Below are 21,458 nucleotides of genomic sequence, written 5' to 3'. Positions count from 1 at the left end.
TATAAAGAATAACTGGTCACACTGCATGAAGACGGAGACAGGGCAGGTCAGATGCTGGATTGGCTGCTGCGCGACAGTGTAGACTGGAAACCTATCAGTGCAATTAGAGTGGAGGGGGCGAACATTGTTTACACACAACAGAAAATTAATGCAGAGTTTGCCCCATAAGTTTCACTTTATTCGCAGCCAGGGCAATTAGGCAATCAGTACTGTCAACAAGACTTTGTTTTTGAAGCTTATCCCTGCCCATATTGAACACAATGCAGTGCCTATTAATAAACTTGCCAAGAATAAAACTCCATAGACGGATGGGCTGCTAACTGAATTTTAAACGGCCTTCCGACAACTAGTACTACGTTGGTTAATATTATACAACAAATTGGCCACTGTGAGGACACAACATCAGCCCACACAAACGGCCACTATAGTGTTGCTTAAGTCAGGGCATTACCCTTTTAGATACATTCTTAAAGGATCCTCTCGATGCTCAATTCAGAGTATAAAGTACTAGCAAAGGTGTTTGCAACTCTCATCATACCCCTGACGGTGGTGCTCATATTCCCTGATGAAAATGGGTTCATTCCAGATAGACAAACACATATGAAGCTCAAAAGGCTGTTTAATGTCTTGGACCAGGTCGCCATTGGTCATTTGACTCGAAAGGTTTTGTCTTTTGATATTGAAAAGTTATTGGACTTCCAAATCTGGCCATACTTGTTTACAGTTTTGCAAAAAAACGAGCTAGGGGAAGGCTTTCTGAATAGGTTCAGTTATTGCATTTTGCTCATAAGGCAAGAGTTAGAAAAGGCTTGGTCGTCTCGGCCTTGTGGTAAATTTACAGAGTAACATTGCACTGGCAATGGAGCCATTGGCTTGCATGTTTCAGAAAAGGGCAGATGATCGGGGCATCCAGCTATTGCATATATTCTTGTTGTATGTGGCCCTGCTCTACTTGTAAGACCCGCACACCAGTTTTGGGGGGTGATGGAGCTTCTGTCATGATTTGGGATGTAGGAGACTTAAGGACTAATTGGGGTAAGTTGTGGCTCCTTTCGATACATGCTACGGACGCAGAGGCCCATCCAGTGGGCTTCGTCACACATCTAGCAAGATTGGCACAGACTTGGAAATACCTGTGGGTATATATTTATAGGTTGGACAAGCAACTAATAGGAGGTAATCTGGGTGAAGCGGTGACTGGTATCCACTCATCTGCTCACGTTTAAAAGGGGCAGGGAGGCAATCGTGAAGATAGTAATTGTCCTGAGACTGCTCTATTATTTCTTGGTCTTATCAGTATACTTGCGGAGTTTATTTTTTAAAGAGTTGAATAGCTTGCTTTCAAACCTGGTGTGGCCAGACAAGAGGATAAGAATGTCAGTAACTAATCTCATGCTAGTGATGCATTTGTGAGGCTTATTACTTGATGGTTGAGGTGCAGTAACCAACGCGATGGCTTGGAGATCCAGAGGGCTGCGATACACTGGAAGTTGAGGGAACACTGGGCGGAACTTCCTTGAATACACTGAGGCTGGGGTAAATGCATTGCTTAAGCCATGGCTTAGTGCACTCACAGTAGTTAGTTGTGGCCAAAATGGGCTGCCACAACCAACCAGAAAAAAAATGCCTGATTCAAAAGATTAAAGGCTCCTTCAAGCGTTGAGGACACTCCGTGTTTTGTGCCTGATTTAGAGGGAAACATGCTCTTTGACCCCCATTAACACTAGTTCTGACTAGCTGTGATGTGTATTCGCCTCCACCTGGACTTGTTCTGCTGCTCTTGCTAAGAGGAATGGCCACAACACAGGAAATGGAGGATGAGCGAGTGTAACCCAGGCAAAGGAAACCTAATGTAGGATAAAGGGAATGAGCCAATACTTCTTCTCCACCACCACAAGGTAAATAGGTTCGAGGGTGGGAGACAGGGACAGTGCAAAAAAAAGCAGGCTGGTATATCTAAGATTAAGACCATCAGCTCTTAGAAAAGAAACAATTATTTTGTGTACTACAAACATATGGGAGCAAATGGACCGCAGCACTCAACAGACATGATGAATGCAGAGAATCTCACATATACAAGACTGAAATTACTTTTTCCAGGCGAGGAGGATACAAGATAAAGGGTCCGTGCCTCCGACTACACACATTCCATCACTGCCAGGCACCACATAGGCTGAGCTGAGATACTAGTAGCAACTCAACCATAAAAGGGGGTACAGTCTGGTTGTTCACTGCCATCAACGCCTAGCTCTAATATCGAAAAAAATAGTAGAAAGTAAAATCCTGGAGGCGTTGCATTTTTCTCGACCTTAATGGGGAAAACACAATGGAGTTGTTAGGAAATGACCATGGTCAGGGTGAAACAGCTTCCCAAAGCTACGCAGAAAACTTTAACTCCAGCAATTACGAAATTCAGGCGTCACCTCTCAGTACACATGGAGAAGTGTGGCTCAATGATTAGAGTGGCAGACCCTGATGCAGAAGTCTAGCCCGGGACCAGGGTTCAATTCCCCGCCTTGGCGGGTCTTGGGCTCAAAAATTCCACGGACCTGATAATTCTCGCCTTGGTGCCTATTCCAATCATGGAGTCCCACTCTGCAACTCTGGGCAATAGCTTGCTTAATCTCCACAACGGCCCCCACAACGCTAAGGATGCCTGGCCCCCACCTTGGGGGTGCCCAGGAGTGGACACCTCACAGGGAAAGCCAGGATGGGTTCCACAGCGGTATTCGTACAAGCGCCTTGATACCCTTGCGGGTGAGTAGTGCGCTATTCAAGTATCAAATTTACATTTTATTATCCCTGCACTCAGCAATTATAATGAATTGCAATAAATTACTCATTATACTCTGAACAAACATTTCAAGTGTTCATGCGTATGTAGAAATATTCATATTAGGTTTAATCAATAACTTTCTTTTGTATAGTGCGATTGCCATTACAATAGTGGCAATACCTTAGTATTTTGTTTTCCAAGTTATAATGCAGTCAGAAACTGTATGTCATCTTCACAGATTCCTCCATTAAGACCATTAGTTGATATATATATATATATATATATACACACACACACACATATATATAGATCTATAAATATATGAGTATTATTCGAAAGCAAATAGAATTGAAAACAATGAAGATAGGTGTGGATTTTATTACAAGACAAGAGGCTCTTATTATGCATTACTTTTCTCGCTCGAGTTCAGTAGCAGCCAAGATAAACAAACGACTTTTCTGATGGAACACTGGGGAAAAACAAACTACATGACGAAATCATAAAGAGCATAACCAATGAGACGTTGTATTGTGCAATAGCCTTGACTGGGAGCAATAGCCTTGACTGAGAGCAACAAGCCATCTTTCTTGCTGCTCAGTCAAGATAAGTGCCTATTCGAATTTTCCTCACTGATTTTTACAGTTTATTAACATTTACAAAATTAGCTTTTCTGTCACTTTCTTTATAGCTTTGTCAGCGCTATTATTACATTTCTTGACTGTATTTGTACCCCTTGGTCACCACTTACCAGTGTGCGCTCGCGGTCTTCAGCACATTTCCCCTCCGGGCATTCTGAGGTGATCATTACCACCCAAGGGAAGATGCGACCTGCTGTATCTGCTTGAAGCGAGCTGACTTCCTCATTTTGCAATCAGCAGTGAGGGCGCATCTACTTTTCTCAGCATTTTCTTGGGTGAAGCTTCATGTTACTTTGCCTCCTACCTGGTGACAAGCCTTCGGATGGCATATACCAGCCATGTAGAGCCCCTTCAGGGAACACCATTTGTAAGGCTGTGCGCGGCGGGGACCCCATACCCTGCAGAGCATGCCACCGAGCTTTAATTGGCCCCAGAGACTCAAACCCACAGGGCTAAATTCCAATAAAAGGTGAGGTGCCCACATGTGACCAATCCTCCCTCATTCACAGAGCATTCATAGGTCCCTGGGACCCCATTCCCCATGGTAGAATTCCATTAGAAAGGAGAAGGGGCCGGGTGGCCCAAGCCTATTACGGTCCCGGGAACCCCATCCCCTGGGGCCTCTCGAAATTATAAATGGGTGCCTGAGTTCCAATCTGGGGCACCCACCATGCAACAAATAATAAAGGAGGAGGGGCACGCAGCCCTCACACTGAGCCTCATTAGGCCACAGGGCTAAATTCAGCTAAAAAGGGGAGGGGCCCCAGGGACCCAGAGGTGGGTGCCGCGGTGCCCACCTAAGGCAACCGCAAACCAAATATTGGGGGCCATAGGGGTGAGTGCATGGGGGAATCCCTAGGATCCCTGCTGTCTCCCGCCGTGCTGCATGAGTTGGCATTGTTCCCACCCAGAGGGGGCAGCTTTTTTTGGCTCTAAGCGGAGCAATATGTGTTCCCGCTGGCAGAAATCTACCCCCACCCGGACGAGCATGTTTAAATCTCCTGCCGGGTGGGAGCAGGCTTGCCTTACCTGCCTGCACTCCTGCAGGCAGAGAAAGCATGTTTGCTACAGTCTGGCCGCAGATTAAAAACTCTCCAGTCATGCGGGAGCAAACATATGATTCCCTGGCCACATCAGTGTGGGCCTAAGCTTTTTTCAAATTTTGATGCGGATCATCTGCAAATTTGCAGCAACATATTTTAAAAAACGTTTTTGGCTCCAGGCATGCTCCCTCTGGGACTTCACCACCAGGTCTCGGGGGGTCAGGGTATACCTACCCTGCCCCCTTATGTCTGTTTTTTTCTTTCTTTGGACTTGGTCACGAGTCCTAAGATGGCTGACACCACATCCTTGATTATGTTGTGGCAGTCAATCAGATCTCAGCTTCAGGTCTCTCAGGCCTGTGCAGCCTCCACAGTGTGAAATACAAAAAGTTTTTGAGCATTCATTGCCTAAAAACTACTGTACAGATTCACACCAAATCACAACAAGCATCGGCAAAACCAATGGACCTCTGAGAGAGCTATTGTTTCGTTTTTTTAGCTGTGTTGTACATCACTGTGGTTGTACAGTATGTTTAAAATGTTATTCTAAATTGCTATTAAACAGTCATTACTGTTTTGCTATTTAATAATGCATGAGGGATGGTATGCGCTTTGAATTAAAATGTGGAAGGGAAGGGAAGTGGCAACACAAACGGCGGTCTTAAAACAGTATTATGATATAGTGAACACTGCACTTTTTAATGGGGCTTTGGGGGTGATTAATAGAGCAGGGGATGGGTAGTGGTAGGTAACAAGCAAGGTGGATAATGGGTAGTGTGATAGTAAATACGAATCATGTTTAGTGGAAAGGACTGTTTAAATTTAATTTATGAAATAGTTTAATTTAAATCGATGGAAACGGTGCAAATTAATTCACATACACATGTAAAAAAGATGAATGAAATTTCCCCCGTAACATTGCAGAGGAGGAGAGGTGGGAAGCACATTTTCCTATCTCAAATGTAACAGAACCCACAAGAGAGTGTATATAACAGGCAATCAGTTTCCCAAGTGTGATAACGTGTGCTTGAGCTAAGAATGAATGCTGTTTTTGAAAGCACAAAAAAAGTTGAAGATAAAAAAAACTTAGGTTGTGGGTGAAGTGCAGTCACAAATATTGTTTAAAGCTCTCTAATATAACAAATGAAAGGCAGCATTATTCGGGGGGGAATAAAACTCATGTTGTGGTGGAGGTGCAGTTGCAAATATTGTTTAAAGCCGTCTAACATAACAAATCAAAGGCAGAATTGTTCGAGGTGGAATAAAGTTAAGTTTAAAGCTGGATGTAAATGCTGCTCTCTTGTCTGTTTTTGGGATATCCATAAGCTAACATAAGGGAAGAGTAGCATACCTTGCGCACATCCTGTGTTTTTGCATTCACAACTATTGTTTAAAGCAGTCTAAAAAAAAGAGCTGAACGGCAGCGTTGATGCAGCAAAATAAAACTCATGTTGTGGTTGAGGTGCAGTTGCAAATATTATTTAAAGCGGTCTAAAATAGCGAATAAAAGGCAGCATTGTCTGACGTGGAATAAAGGTAAATTTAAAGCTGAATGTAAATTTTGCCCTCTTCTTTGCTTTTTGGACACACCGTTAGCTAAAATATGTGAAGGGTAACATTTTCCCATGTGCCTTGCACATATCCTGTGTTTTTGCAGTCACAACTATTGTTTAAAGTCGGTTAACAAAAGAATTGAAAAGCAACATTGTTCGAGGGGAATAAAACGTAGGTTGTGGCACAGAATAATCTAGCCCTCCTTTTAACATTGCAAGTAAAAGCAGTATAGGAAGCGCATTTTCTTAGCACAAGCAAAACGGACCTGCATGTGAGGGCTTGTTTATTTACCTTTATTCCACCTCATAAGATGCTGCCTTTCATTTGCTATGTTAGACAGCACATGCTGCCTTAGAGTCAGAAAGGTAAGAAAAAAAACAATTAAAAAAATGATATATTTCAGCACTTACAAAAGGCTACACATGTTGCCTCAATAAACGAACCACAATGAATAAACTAAAATGCTTCACAGAAATGTTTAGGAGGAGGGTCCTAGGGAAATGTTTCAAGACCTGCACAGGATTACATCCCCAATTCTTTACTTAAATACACCATAGAAAATCCTTGGGTCTCTCGTGAAAAAAACAGACGAACAAAGACATTGACAAAATCACACAGACCTAACTGTGGGATAATCCCTTTCAGGACGTAATCCCTCACCCACCAAAGGTGGCATGCTTCATCATCTGGGATTCTCCTCTTGGTGGAAAAAACTAGTTCCACCAAGGGCTACAACCCCTTCTGTGAGAGGGAGGAGCTCAGGGATGTTTTGGTATCTACTCTGAAAGAATATTCTAAATCCACCAGATGAGAGAGAATGGGTTTGGGTGAGGACGCAGCACAACAAAAAGATTTTTCTAAACGTGTAGGGAGTGATTTAAAACTAACTAGAGAGAACAATAATGTACTTTGTGTGTTCTCGCTGTCAGGATTAAAAACAGTGCACCTGCAGTATGGATATAAACCGCATGTGTCAGACGAAATGTGAGGTCAACATGTTTCAGCCGTGATGACCCGCAAGGTGTCAGGGCTTTCATCAGGACCTAAAAGATACTGCTGCTATTAGACAAGTGATTGGTGAATACAAAATTAACTGGACTAAAGAAGAAACAAAGTTAAATAGAGACATTCTTACAGATAGTCTCAAATTGGAAGGCGCCCTAAAGATTCCATGGATAAGATATGTCCGAGACTTTTTACAAGATTTAGGTCGTATAGAATATTTGACCAATCCAAGTACTACTCAGATGATAACGAGGAAGGAATTAAAAGAAGAGGGCCTCCTGTTATTAGATACTATTAGAATGTCATCAGAGATTACAAAATCAACCGTCCTGCACAATCAGTTGATTTTAACTACTTTTAATATTAAACTATTTAATATTTGTACCAGGTGTTTTTATTGACCAAATTTAGGTTGGGGGCTTTCACAGACTTATTACCCTTCCAAAAATGAACGACTGGGCTCAAAATCTTCAAATGTATCCTTGTGATAACTATTCAGCACAGTCTACGATACATGCTGTTCTTTTTTGTAGGTATTATACTTATGTGAGGAAAGTTTGTATATTACCAGTTCTAAAAACGTTGGGGCTCCGACAATGTCGACCTGCTCTCCTTGTATTACAACTTTTGGATAATGACCATAGTGTTTTTAGGATTGTAATTTTTTTTTTAAAGTGTATTGAGTCAAAGGAAATGTATGTCTATTTAATTTGTATTGGAAATTGGAACTATGATTGCTCTATTATGTCTAAAATTGTATGATGAATTATGGATAATATTTTTAATTGTCTGGTATTTTAACCTATGAAATGACCGATGTGTTTATTTTTATGTGCTTTTATGAATGTTTGATATCTCAATCGAATAAAGCTGTCTTTGACGTGGAAAAAAACCCCAATGAAACTGAAATAGGGAACCATTGGTGCATCTGGTTCCAGTTCAAAGGAAGGTGACTGTACCTAATAGGAACAGATACAACAGCAAATATAACAAGGTCAGTGACTTTGAACAAAGGAACTACTTACAAACGATGTGTCTGGGACCCAAGGGCTCCCCACACTCTATGAAACAACTAATGAGTGTATTAGGAAGGTCAAAATTGGCATACCAGTTATGTCTGGGTTGATTACTTCACCTCTACCTGGCAACAGCTCAGGGAAGGGGGGCAGCACTGTGAGAAGTTGGCCTGAAATATGCTGTCCACTAGTTATAGTGGGCACCCTGTATCAGTCCAAACAACCCCTTATTGGTATAGGTTAAAGACAACCTTTATTGAAAGCTATCCTAGTGGTAGCTATGGACAGCAGCCTTCAGGCTAAGTCTTGAAGGAATATAAAGCAGCTTGTTTTACCAGTCTATAATCTCTTGAGTTCCTAAATGAAAGATATCCACACCAGGTATATATATAAAATATATGTATTTATTACTAAACACACCCTCCTAGTTTCTTTATGGTACTAGAGGTCAAAACACATAATTTACACTTCAATAATCACAGTAAAATAGCACAAATACACGTCAGGCCCTAGGGGCGAGCCACACCATATACTAAAATAGTGGTATAAGAACCACAGCTTAACTAGACACAAGGCCTAGAGCCTGTAGAAATCGCTGCGTCCCCAAGGAACCACCCAAGGTAGTGACACGGGGGACCCATGGGGGCCGTGTGCAGTGTGTGAACACAGCCGGGAGCTCCCGTTACCTTCTATGGGGAAGTCGTGGTTAGATTTTTATAGATTAAGGACACTTAGAAATGAGTAAGGGCCAAACCCTTTTGGACTTAGCAAGTTCTAGGGCTAGCACCCACGGGAGCACCGGAGTACTCGCGTTACCTCACCTAGGGAAGCCGGGTGCATAGGTGTCTTTTGGTGTTGGGTCGCGTCGTTGATTTCAATGGGAGCTGGCGAAGAAGTGCTGCTGCCACTTGTCGATGTCGGGTGATTTCAGGTGAAAGAGGTGAAGCTTGACTCTTTAGCCACGAGGACCAGGAGGCGTCGAGGACGACCAGGAGCTGGATTCGAGCTGTCCCACGAAGGATGTCGAGTGCTGCAGCGTCGGTGCCCGGATTGGACACAACAAGCCTTGGCAACAGCAACCCACGCATAAACGAGAAAGATGCTTCGGTGCAGACTAGCAAAGTCTGAGTGACTCACCATTTGGTAGGGAGTGGGGGGGGACGTCAGGAGCAACCAGGGAAGCCCAAGGAGATTCAAAGTTACCCCCTCAGGGACCCACCAGTCAACGGACGAGGGATCGCAAAGGGACCTTGAGACGAGAAACAAAATGGCGGCCCACGGGTCACTCGGAATGACCAGGCCGACAATCTTCGGTGGATTCAGTGCTCGAGGTGGGGGCTACAAGTCAGCCCAAGCACGACTTCAAGAGCCGTCGAGAAGTCAATGCACTTGCAGAAATGCACGGTGACCAGGAGTTCCGGTTCCACGCTACTCGCGAGGGCTGCGGGTCTCAGCTTTGCTGGGGACTCGGGTCGGCCTCTGAGATGTCTGGAAATCCTCTTCCTGGGTTGCAAATACTTCGAAGTCCGGAGGGAGCTTCGGAAATGCAGACCGGCAAATTGCTTCGTTGGTGCCTGCCAAGCAGGGGGAGTCACTCCTTGACCCCAAGGGAGATTTCTTCAGTCCTCTGGTCTTTAGCAGAGCGTTGAAGGTCCAGGATTCGGCTTCAGGGTTTCGTCCAGGGTAATCTAAAGTTCTGGTTACAGAGGTTCCTTGCTTATACCCAAGGAAGGGGTTGGACTAGCTCTGGGGACCCACCTATGGGAGGGTTTGGAAAGAGGGGTGGCTACACCCATTTCCTTTGTCCAGTTTCGCCGGCAGAGCAGGGGCTGGAAGCTCCTGAACCGGTTTGAGCTGGACTATGCACAGGGACACCAAATGTGCCCCCAGTGCAGGACTTCAAAGCACTCAGAGAGTGCTCCCACCCAGCCCCAATACACATAAGCCTGTCTGGGAGGTCGTTACACCTCCCTGTGACAGGAAACATATTGTCCAGGCCTCCCATACCGGAGTTTTGGTCAGCAGCAGGAGGCCAGACCCGTGTCTGTGGCTGCAGCATCCATTTTGGGATGCCAGGGCTCTATTAAGGTTCCACCGGGTAACTTAGTACTCTCATGTCTCTCCCTCTAGAAGGGTGGGATCATACTCCCACACCAGTTACTGGTGTGGGGGTAGGATTCAAAGGTGTTTGACACCAAACACGACATGTTTCCGCGCAGCCAGTCCAAAGTTAGCATTTACTGTTTGGTTATAATGCAATTAAGAGTATATGGTCAGGCTGCACTACAAACAGCATCAGAGAAGGGTCTCTGAACGCTGCAGAGGGGCTCTGCTCATGCAGGGGCACCCTCTCACATAAGAACCAAGCACTCTGTCTTCAGGATTGATAAGGCCTGCCATAGGAGTGACTTATAGGTTTATATGTGTGTATATGCATAGTGATATAGGTAACCTATATCACAGTAAGGGGTGCATGCACCACCTTACCCAGGCTGCAGTAGCAGACCTGTGGTGTCATTTTGGGTGGCTTCCCAGGGGTGGCATAATACATGCTTCAGCCCCTGGTAGGCCTCTGGGGTACCTATGCCCTGGGTACATAGTATACCATATACTAGGGACTTATAAGGGCACCTCAGATCCAATCTGTAATGTACCTAAAGTACATGGAATCATTTTACAAGAGAAAGCAGATGGGCTGGGGACGTGATTAGCAGGTTCCCAGCCAAACTAAGTCAAAAACCATCAAAACACCAGGAAAAAAGTGGGGGCAACCATGCAGTCAGATTCCACCTTCCTACATAACCCCCCACCCTCCCCCAAACAAAAGGAGATAAGGCTAACCTAGCCCAGTTGAGCCTTTATTGACTAAGTGGCCATGTAAGGAAGTACCTGCACTAGCATGGTTACCCCCTGTCTTATGGTCCACTAGGCTATCTCTCACCCTAAGGGTATGAGAGGGTCTCCACCATGGGGAATCACTACCTGTTGTGTGTTTTGGTAAAGGAGAAGGCTGGTGAGGTGTCTGAGTAGGGAAGTAAGGCCCTAATAAAGTTGGTCTCAGCTTCCTCAGACCACTAGTCACCATGTATGCCTCTCTTTCCATGACTGAGTTTTACTTTGCTCTAAGGGTCAACCTTTGGCTGCCTACAACTGGGGGTTAGGTCCCTTTGGATGGAACACTGGAGGGACATAGCAGGTTTGGAACCTTTTGGTCCCAGGTCTGCCCTTGCCCAACAGAGTTCTTTTGCGGGAGATCCCTACACAAAGGTATGGGGGATCCCTCAGTGTGTTGAGGAATTTTCACCTGGCTAGGGCTACTAGACTGGGTGCCCCTAATCTGCTGATGTGGGGGGGGGGGGTTCCTCTGGACAGGGGGCCCTGTGGGGTCCACTGACCTCCCTTACCTCTGCAGCCCTGGGCTGACTAAGGAAGGGTGGTGAGGAGCAGGTTACCTGCTCCAGACTGGGTACCACCTTGGAAGGGTCCCCTGCCATCAGAGGTGTTGCCAGGACAGGCCTGACTACCTCTGGGGCAGTTCCTTCACTAGGGGTAGGGTCAGTTCCCTGAGGAGGCTGACCCTTACCTAAAATCTAGGGGGATGAAGACTTTTCTTCAACCCCTGCGCTCTCTTGTGGGGGAGAGTGGGCCATTTATTCAGGCTCCATCACTCCAAAATTTCTCTGTGGTTGGGCTGTGGCCATCACAGCCCCACTAACTCTTTCAGGGATGCCCAGCATTCTTACATGGGCCTGGTGTTCAACTTCAGCCCAGGCTGACATTTCCAGATCATTGCCCATCAGGTAATCTACAGGCAAGTTTTGGGGCACTGCCACTCTCTTTGGGCCTATGACCCCTCCCCAGCTCAGATTGACTATGTCCATGGGGTGATCTGTTCGGACACCATCAATGTTGGTCACCTGGTATTTAAACTCAGGTAAAAGCTGCTGAGGGGGAACTGGTTTCCCTGTCACCATGGTGACACTAGCCCCTGTGTCCCTGAATGCCACAGCTTTCTGACCATTAATCAGTGGCTCCAATCTGTACCTGCCCAATGCATTGGGAACTATGGTAAAAGTGGCAAATCCATACCACCATCAGAGTCAGAGGAGTCAGATGAGGAGGACCTTCATAAATTAGGGCCTACCTCTGTTCCACTTGTAAACGCACCAAACCTTTTGGGTGCACTACTCCCAACTGGGGGATTACTACTGGTAGTACCAAGTGGGGTGTTAGTGTTAATTGGTGGAACATTTTCTTTATTGCCAGCCCTGGGGCAACTGGGATCTGTTTTCCAGTGTCCAGGCTTTTTACAGACATGGCAATATGGTTTCTTTTCAGGAGAGGAAGGAGTTTGGGACCCACCCCCAGGGGAGGACTTTTGGGGCCCTGTAGTGGACATATCCTTAGATTTATCCCCACCTTTCTCTTGGGACTTGGTAGTATCTTACTTCTGGTCACCACCCTGATTCTTAGGCCTTACCCTGATTCTGACCCATTTGTCTGCCTTCATTCCCAATTCTTGGGGAGAGGTCAGATCAGAGTCCACCAGGTGCTGGTGTAAAAGCTGGTTTTGACAATTATTAAGGTTCTGCTCCCTCATAATCAAATTGTACAATCCTTGAAAGTCATGCACTTTGCTACCATGTATCCAACCTTCCAGAGCCTTAGTAGCACAATCTACAAAGTCAACCCAGTCTTAGCTGAGCCTTTTGGGTGTCTCTGAACTTCAACCTATACTGTTCAGTGGTTAGGCCAAACCCATCAATCAGAGCACTCTTAAAGACCTTGTAATTGTCAGCATCCTCTTCTCTAACAGCGAGGAGCTTATCTCTACCTTTGTCTGCAAAGGAGAACCATAAGATTGCTGCCCACGGCTCCTGGGGGACCCTTTGAACTTTACCGGCCCTTTCCAGTGCAGTTATCCATTTGTGGATGTCATCCCCACTCTGGTAGGGAGGGACAATCTTATTCAGGTTTCTATGGTCATGAGACCTCTCCCTATCTCTAGGGATGTTGCTGCCACCATCGGATTCTAGTCCCATCTTTTTTCTAGCTCTGTAGAGCTCTAGGGCCTCCTTATCTAGGGCTACCTGCTTTCTTCTGATTTGAAGCTGAGCTTCCTCATACTTAAGCAGTCTCTCCCTTCTCCCCTGAGAGTTTTCCCTCCTGTGAGAGGATATTGAGGTCCCTATAGATGAGTTAGAATGGTTGGACTCCACTGAGGGAGATCCTGACCTTCTAGGCCCACCACCAACTCTCCCAAGGGGGACAAACAGGGGTCCATTTTGGTCCTCTCCATCAAGTTCTAGGGGAATTGGATTTTCCAGGTCCAGATCATTGTTATCTGCCTGGTCAGCCTCAGAGGTCAGGTCATGGGGAGTTGCCCCCTAGGACTTTCCTCAGGTGCTGTCCCACCCACTCTGCCTAACCCTTCAGATCCTAAAGATCTGCTAAGGTCATCCAGCCCGAGTACCTCTATGAGATGCTGGGTGGTTGGACTTTTGCCTGTCTTCAGTTTCCCAGCTGTACATAATGCTCTCAATTCCATGAATGGGAGGCTATCATACTGGGAATCTTGAAGCCCATTGGCTTCTGGCAAGGACCTACTGGTTCCTGGCCTTGAAGACATTACTAGTGTGGTGTGGTGTATTGCACTACCTACTCTAGTGTGACCTACTAAACTCTCTTGAGTTGTAGAAAGGGTGTGCTAAGCCCTTAACACACAACTCTAAGTTCAGTAGAACCTACTGTATTCTAAAGCTTGTATTATATGTATCTAGGGTACCTTTAGTGGTTTTCAGTTAGTCACTCAATTGAGATTATCTGGTAAAACAATAGCAAGCTGGAATCCCACACCCTGCACACCAATGTGAGAAGTTGGCCTGATATATGCTGTCCACTAGTTATGGTGGGCACCCTGTATCAGTCCAAACAACCCCGTATTGGTATAGGTTAAAGACAACCTTTATTGAAAGCTATCCAAATGGTAGCTATGGAGAGCAGCCTTCAGGCTAAGTCTTGAAGGAATGTAAAGCAGCTTGTTTTACCAGTCTATAATCTCTCGAGTTCCTAAATGAAAGATATCCACACCAGGTATATATATAAAAAATATATGTATTTTATTACAAAACACACCCTCCTAGTCTCTTTATGAGACTGGAGGTCAAAACACATAAGTTACACTGCATTAATCACAGTAAAATAGCACAAATATACGTCAGGCCCTAGGGGTGAGCCAAACCATATACTAAAATAGTGGTATAAGAACCACGACTTAACTAGACACAAGGCCTAGAGCCTGTAGAAATCTCTGCGACCCCAAGGAAACACCCAAGGTAGTGACATAGGGGACCCACCGGGCCCGGGTGCAGTGTGTGAACACAGCTGGGAGCTCCCGTTAGCTTCTATGGGAAAGTCGCGGTTAGATTGTTAAAGATTAGGGACACTTAGAAATGAGTCAGGACCAAACCCTTTTGGACTTAGGATGTTCTAGGGCTAGCACCCACGGGAGCACCGGAGTACTCGCGTTACCTCACCCAGGGAAGCCGGGTGCATAGGTGAGTTTTGGTGTTGGGTCGCGTCGTCGATTTCAATGGGAGCTGGCGAACAAGTGCTGCTGCCGTGAAGATGCAAAGTGTCCCAAGAGATCCAAGCCTGGATAGAAGATGAGAAGAACCTGAAAGCAGAGGGGACAGAGTCTGGGTCACTAGCCGGTGACCAGGAAGGCGATGGACAGATGCCCACCGATGACGGGTGTTTCAGGTGAAGAAAGTGAAGCTTGACTCTTCAGCTACGAGGACCAGGAGGCGTCGAGGACGACCAGGATCTGGATTTGAACTGTCCCACGAAGGATGTCGAGTGCTGCAGCGTCGGTGCCCGGATTGGACACAACAAGCCTTGGCAACAGCAACCCACGCATAAACGAGAAAGATGCTTTGGTAGGGAGTCGGGCACGTCTGGAGCAACCAGGGAAGCCCAAGGAAATTCAAAGTTACCCCCTCAGAGACCCACCAGTCAACGGACCGCGAAGGGACCTCGAGACGAAACACAAAATGGCGGCCCAGGGGTCACTCGGAATGACCAGGCGGACAATCTTCTGTGGATTCAGTGCTCGAGGTGGGGGCTACAAGTCAGCCCAAGCACGACTTCAAGAGATGTCGAGAAGTCAATGTACTTGGCCTCTGAGATGTCTGGAAATCCTCTTCCTGGGCTGCAAATACTTCGAAGTCCGGCAGGAGCTTCGGAAATGCAGACCGGCAAATTGCTTCGTTGGTGCCTGCCAAGCAGGGGAGTCACTTCTTGACCCCAAGGGAGATTTCTTCAGTCCTCTGGTCTTTAGCAGAGCGTCAAAGGTCCAGGATTCGGCTTCAGAGTTTCGTCCAGGGTAATCTAAAGTTCTGGTTACAGAGGTTCCTTGCTTATACCCAAGTAAGGGGTTGGACTAGCTCTAGGGACCCACCTATGGGAGGGTTTGGAAAGCGGGGTGGCTACACCCATTTCCTTTGTCCAGTCTCGCACCATAGCAGGGGCTGGAAGCCCCTGAACCGGTTTGAGCTGGACTATGCACAAGGACACCAAATCTGCCCCCAGTGCAGGACTTCAAAGCACTCAGAGAGTGCTCCCACCCAGCCCCAATACACGTAAGTCTGTCTGGGAGGTGGTTACACCTCCCTGTGACAGGAAACCTATTGTCCAGGCCTCCCCTGCCGGAGTTTCGGTCAGCAGCAGGAGGCCAGACCCGTGTCTGTGGCTGCAGCATCCATTTTGGGATGCCAGGGCTCTATTAAGGTTCCACCGGGTAACTTAGTACTGTCATGTTTCTCCCTCTAGAAGGGTGGGATCATACTCCCACACCAGTTACTGGTGTGGGGGTAGGATTCAAAGGTGTTTGACACCAAACACGACATGTTTCCGCGCAGCCAGTCCAAAGTTAGCATTTACCGTTTGGTTATAATGCACAAGAGTATATGGTCAGGCTGCACTACCATCAGAGAAGGGTCTCCGAACGCTGCAGAGGGGCTCTGCTCATGCAGGGGCACCCTCTCACATAAGAACCAAACACTCTGCCTTCAGGATTGATAAGGCCTGCCATAGGAGTGACTTATAGGTTTATATGTGTGTATATGCATAGTGATATAGGTAACCTATATCACAGTAAGGGGTGCATGCACCACCTTACCCAGGCTGCAGTAGCAGACATGTGGTGTCATTTTGGGTGGCTTCCCAGGGGTGGCATTATACATGCTTCAGCCCCATGTAGGCCTATGGGGTACCTATACCCTGGGTACATAGTATACCATATACTATGGACTTATAAGGGCACCTCGGATCCAATCTGTAATGTACCTAAAGTACATGGAATCATTTTACAAGAGAAAGCAGATAGGCTGGGGACCTGAATAGCAGGTTCCCAGCCAAACTAAGTCAAAAACCATCAAAACACCAGGAAAAAAGTTGGGGAAATGCAGTCAGATTCCACCTTCCTACAACCGCTCTATAAAAAATAATATGGAAGGTGCAAGTGTTTATTTCACACTATGTGTCAGTAGCATGAGAGTCTACCACACACTAGTCATAAAAACCAGTATACATGAGAGAATAAAATAAAAGAGAAACCCATAATATATGCGGAGTAACTCACGCAGCGATGCCTTACCTGTCACACTTGTTCCACTTGTTACATAGATGTTTACAAGAACATAACACATAAGGTGGTGTTACATGAAAACAACACCCTAGGTATGAGCAGTCCCCATGTCTTCCGGGAGTATTTAAACTGCTAACTTTATAAATCTCCATTTAAGACGGTACAAGACAGAGCAAGTGAACCCGGCTCAGTACTAAAAATCCATCCACATTAATCGTAAGACTGAGACGGAGAGGTGAGTGTTTGGGGAGCAGTAGTGATGCTCTGGGTGTGTATTAAGGACTGCCTATACATCTATCAACTAGGCTTCACCCCTTCTTTAAAGCTATCACACTGTTGCTCAATTGACAGGTTGGCCTGGGCTCACCTCTATTAATAGAAGTGGGGAGAGGGGTTGGTCACCACAGTGTGTGTATGGCCTTTAGTCTTACGATTAATGTGGATCCCGAAACTGTCTAATTAGGCTCAAAAGGCAATTTGCATTTTAGGAACCGGAAATGTGTCTTATTTTCGAGGAACAGTAGAAAAATCTCCTATTAAAGATAGACTCCAAGTTAGAAAGTTTATCTTATAAAAAAGGTGATTAACAGGCAAACAGCCGGCTTTGGAGGCTCATTTATAACGGAAATAAACAGGTATGTGTCTACTTTCAAATTTATGGACAAAGCCTAGTTCTCCTTGAAATAGATCTTCGGATCTAGGGTTTTGGCAGGCTGACAAAGGAAAGACTTGCTTTGCTGGCTATTACCTCTCACAAGGGAATAATTACTACAGAGGCTCCTTTGGGTTGACAAGATAAAAACCTCAATTCCATTCCCATAGGAGTAGAAGCTTCAGCGTCAGGGGATTTAGTCATAGAGTAGTGAAAACTACAGGTAAGAATTTTAAATTCTGACCTTCATTCAGTAGGGAGCTGATTGGCGCTCTTTGTACCAGCATGGCAAACCATCACCTCAGACCAGTGGACACAGCACACAGTTCAAGGATATAGTATAGACCTATATCAAACTCCCATCCACCACTTTCTTCCTCATCAGCTCTTTTTGTCTCAGGAGCCAAATCACTTGGAAGGAAGCAAGAAAAGGTACAAATTTCAACCATTTGTTTTTGCAGTACAACATTTTTAGTTCACAAGAAAAACAAAAAATTCCACGAATGAAAAATCTCAAAATATTTAACAATTTTGTAGTATACTATAACTTCAAGATGGAGAGGTTTGTACATATCAGAGATTCGCATTTAGAAGGTGAATGGATGATCCGTTTGGACCTTCAAGTCGCTTACCTCGCAATCCCAGTTCATACTGCATTCAGATAATACCTACAGTTTTAGTGGGAAGAATCATTCTTCAAATTCAAAATAGTCTTTTTGGCCTCTCTTCAGCACCATGGTGCTTCACAAAGATAACTAGACCAGTAAAAGAATATGGTTAATCGTCTTTATGGACTATTTTCTCCTCATGGCCCTCAACAAAAATCAGCAGCAATCCCAGTTTGTGGAATGTCTACAGTTGTTGCAGAATCTGGGGTTCCTAGTAAATATGGAGAAGGGATTTCTCATACCTTCAAATAAAATAGAGTTATTGGGTTTCCTAATAGATAAAAAAAAAAAAACCTTCCTCATTAAAGAAATACAACACACATCAAACATGTCGGAATTATCTATGATATTTTTAGCACGATTAGCAAACCTTTAAGCTTTGACCATTCAAGTGATTTTTCGATGCCCTCTGCACGAATGAGCACTGAGATTATAAATTCAAAACCTTTGCAAGGATCTATCTCTCTTATTCAGGCTCAATACCCTCGGGCAGAACTTCAGTGGTGGTTAGATCATCTAGATGCATGGACTGGGAGAGTGATCTTCTACCCCAGATCTTGTGTTAGAATTTGATGCAAGACAGGTTGGGGCGCAAGATGTGGCCAGTACTCGACTGGGGGGTACATGGTCAGAGCTGGAGTTACTTCTGCACATAAATTGTTTAGAGATGCCAGCAGACTTCTTTGCCATCCAAAATTCACAAAACAAATAAGATAAGCTGTTCAATTCTCTTATGAATGAACAATTACTAAGCTGTGAGCAACAACAACCATTCGAGAAGAACAAAATTCAAACAAATTGACGGAATTAGACAAACATTTTGGAGAATTTTGTTTACACCAAAGACCGTTCAAGCAGAATATTTACCGGGAAATCTAAGTACCAACGCAGATTGGTGTTTCAAGCACCTTCCAGACTCTAGCGATTGGCGCCTAGATCCTTCCATATTCAGAAAATTATCTTCCAAATGTGGTCAAATGACACTAGATCTGTTTGCCTCCTGCTTGAATACCAGCTTCCTTCTTATTTCAGATGGTGACCACAACTTCAGGCTCTAGAGAGGAATGCCTTGCTTCAGAATTGGTCCCAACATCTCAATTACACCCTCTCCCCATTCATTATGGTAGCTCATGTTTTAGCTCAAATGTGGTGTCAACAGACTTCCCTTGTTCTAACAACCCCATTATGGCAAGCTTAACCATGGCCCCCTACCATCCTAGAACTGTCAATAGACTACTAACATTTCCCAATCGCCTTCTGTATCTGTTGCGTCAATAGCACAGCACGATACTCAACCAGGCCCCAGTCTTGGTAGCCTGGAAGGTTTTCTGTGGAGAACCCCTTGAATATTGGAGCAAGCTGCTCAATTCATCAACCAGTCTAGGCAATAGAGAACAACTAAGCTTTACAAATCCGCTTGGATGGTATGAAATACCTGGTGTCTGGACAGAGATTTAGATCCCTTTCCAGCAGATGTAACCTTGATTGTTAATTTTGTAGCCTCTCTGGCTTTTCAAGGTGAGACATACAGAACGGTAAATACTTCTAGATCTGCTAAACACAAAAGAGTTGTTGGCAGGCCAGTTAGAGAATATCCACTAGTTTGTCATCCCTTAAATGCAATGAGATTTTCCAAACCTTTACCAAAGTATAATCAAATGCAGAATGTTAACCTAATTTTTTATTTGGTTATTAGTTGACATGATAATGTTGATCTCTCTTTGAAATTCTTATCATTACAACTAACAGTTTTGTTGAGTCTCATGTCTTTGAAATATCTTTGATGTCAAAGCCTTGGATAATTCCTTAGTTCACTATAAACTACAGGTGTTTGTTTCCAAGTCCGAAGAAGAACAAACATTAGCATAATTACAGTTCATTACCTTCTCAACCTGAATTTTGTGTAGAAAATAGTTTAAAGACATGTATATCTAAAACTGCAAATTTGAGAATGTCCTCATTGGTCCGATAGCTTGTGTCCTTTCAGAAGTCTCCACTGTCCTACCTGTCTTCTACTACTCTAGCTAGGTCAAACGGCAATTGAATTTAGAGGGTATCGATACCAGCCCTTTTGGTGCACACTCTAGTACAGGAGCCATGGCTTCACAAGCTTTTTGTGGCTGCTTTTGTGGGTGGTGTTGATTCTGACATTCTCAGATCAGCAGACTGCTCTACTGTCTTTATTTTTAAGTTCTATTATTGTATACCTATTGCTCATATGGCGAATGCTGGTGTTGCTATGCTTTGAACTAGCACAATAGGAGTTTCCGGTCGTGTACTAGAATGCAGATTTTTCTATCTTCAGTGAAGGAAAGTGTAGATTTTATTAAAGACACAAAGGATAGTATTATTTTGCGCTTTTTATAATTAAGGTTTCCATTTTGTTCTCCTTAGTGCCAGCTGCACTCACAGCTCTTTCCATCTAAGGAAGATATACAGGGCATGTGGGAAAATTCACAGAAACAATATTGCATTCATTGAGAAAAATGTTGTGGTTTTATCAGTCTGCGGGTCATTTGCAGCCTACTTCAGTTCTTATGTTGGATTTGATCAAGGGCATTGTCACCTTTCTTATTGCCTTTCCGATAATTATCTTTATTATTAGTAGGTTACGTTACCCTTGAACTACTCTCGCAAGGAAAGAGGTTGTTGCTCCCAGTCAAGACTTTTATTACACAAAATGACATCTCATTCGCTATGCTCTTTATGACATCATCTTGCAGTTTGTTTTTGCTAGGTATTGTAAGGTAAAAGTATTTTGTACAAATTGGCTGCTACTGAAATAACGCAAGAAACGTAATTCTTAATACTCGCCTCTGTCTTTAATAAAATCTAGACTTATTTACTAAAACTAGGCAAATCTCCATTTCAATAAGCAAAAGCATTCCTTAGACAAAGTATGTGGAAAATACAAGTATTGCCATTAATGAGTGCTCTTATCTTTAGTAATATAAATAACATTTTGGATGGAATGCTTAAATTATTCTCCACCACTAGTTAACGCTCAGGGCCACATTCCTTTCCATCGTTTTTATTCATCCTCAGTGCGATGCCATAAGTCTAGCAGGTATGTCCAGACGTGGGTTCTGTGCTCCCTGAGCCACAGGACTCAAGCTATAATGCACTGAGGAGACCTAACTGGGCTGAAACCAATCTGACGTTGTGTGTGGTTCCAATCTTGGCACTTTGGGCTGGGCCGTTCCTAGTAGAGCAGAAGCAAGCTGGAATTTCACATGGCTGGCTCCTCTCCGAGGTGCCATGTTGGGAAAACAAAACTAGACTGGGACACTGCACAAAGTAATTACTAGTCAGCACGATGAATTCAAGCATTCCACCCACGTTATGTTAGGTTATTGAAATTTATAAAGCGCATGAATACCAAACGCTTTCCTGGCGCTAGCAGTCCTGAGTGAGCTGGAACCTCTATTTGTTAAATAGCCAGGTTTTGAGAGCTTTCCT

General features: G+C 44.7%; 1 protein-coding gene across 1 annotated transcript in view; it reads right to left on the bottom strand.

Annotated features, from left to right (window-relative positions):
- The window catches only part of COQ2 (coenzyme Q2, polyprenyltransferase), a 377,885-nt gene that overhangs the window by 293,827 nt on the left and 62,600 nt on the right, over positions 1 to 21,458 (bottom strand). The window lies entirely within an intron of this gene.

The sequence above is a fragment of the Triturus cristatus genome, chromosome 2_2 (assembly GCF_964204655.1).
Source record: "Triturus cristatus chromosome 2_2, aTriCri1.1, whole genome shotgun sequence".
NCBI lineage: Eukaryota > Metazoa > Chordata > Amphibia > Caudata > Salamandridae > Triturus > Triturus cristatus.
This window is presented reverse-complemented; position numbering and strand designations above follow the sequence as displayed.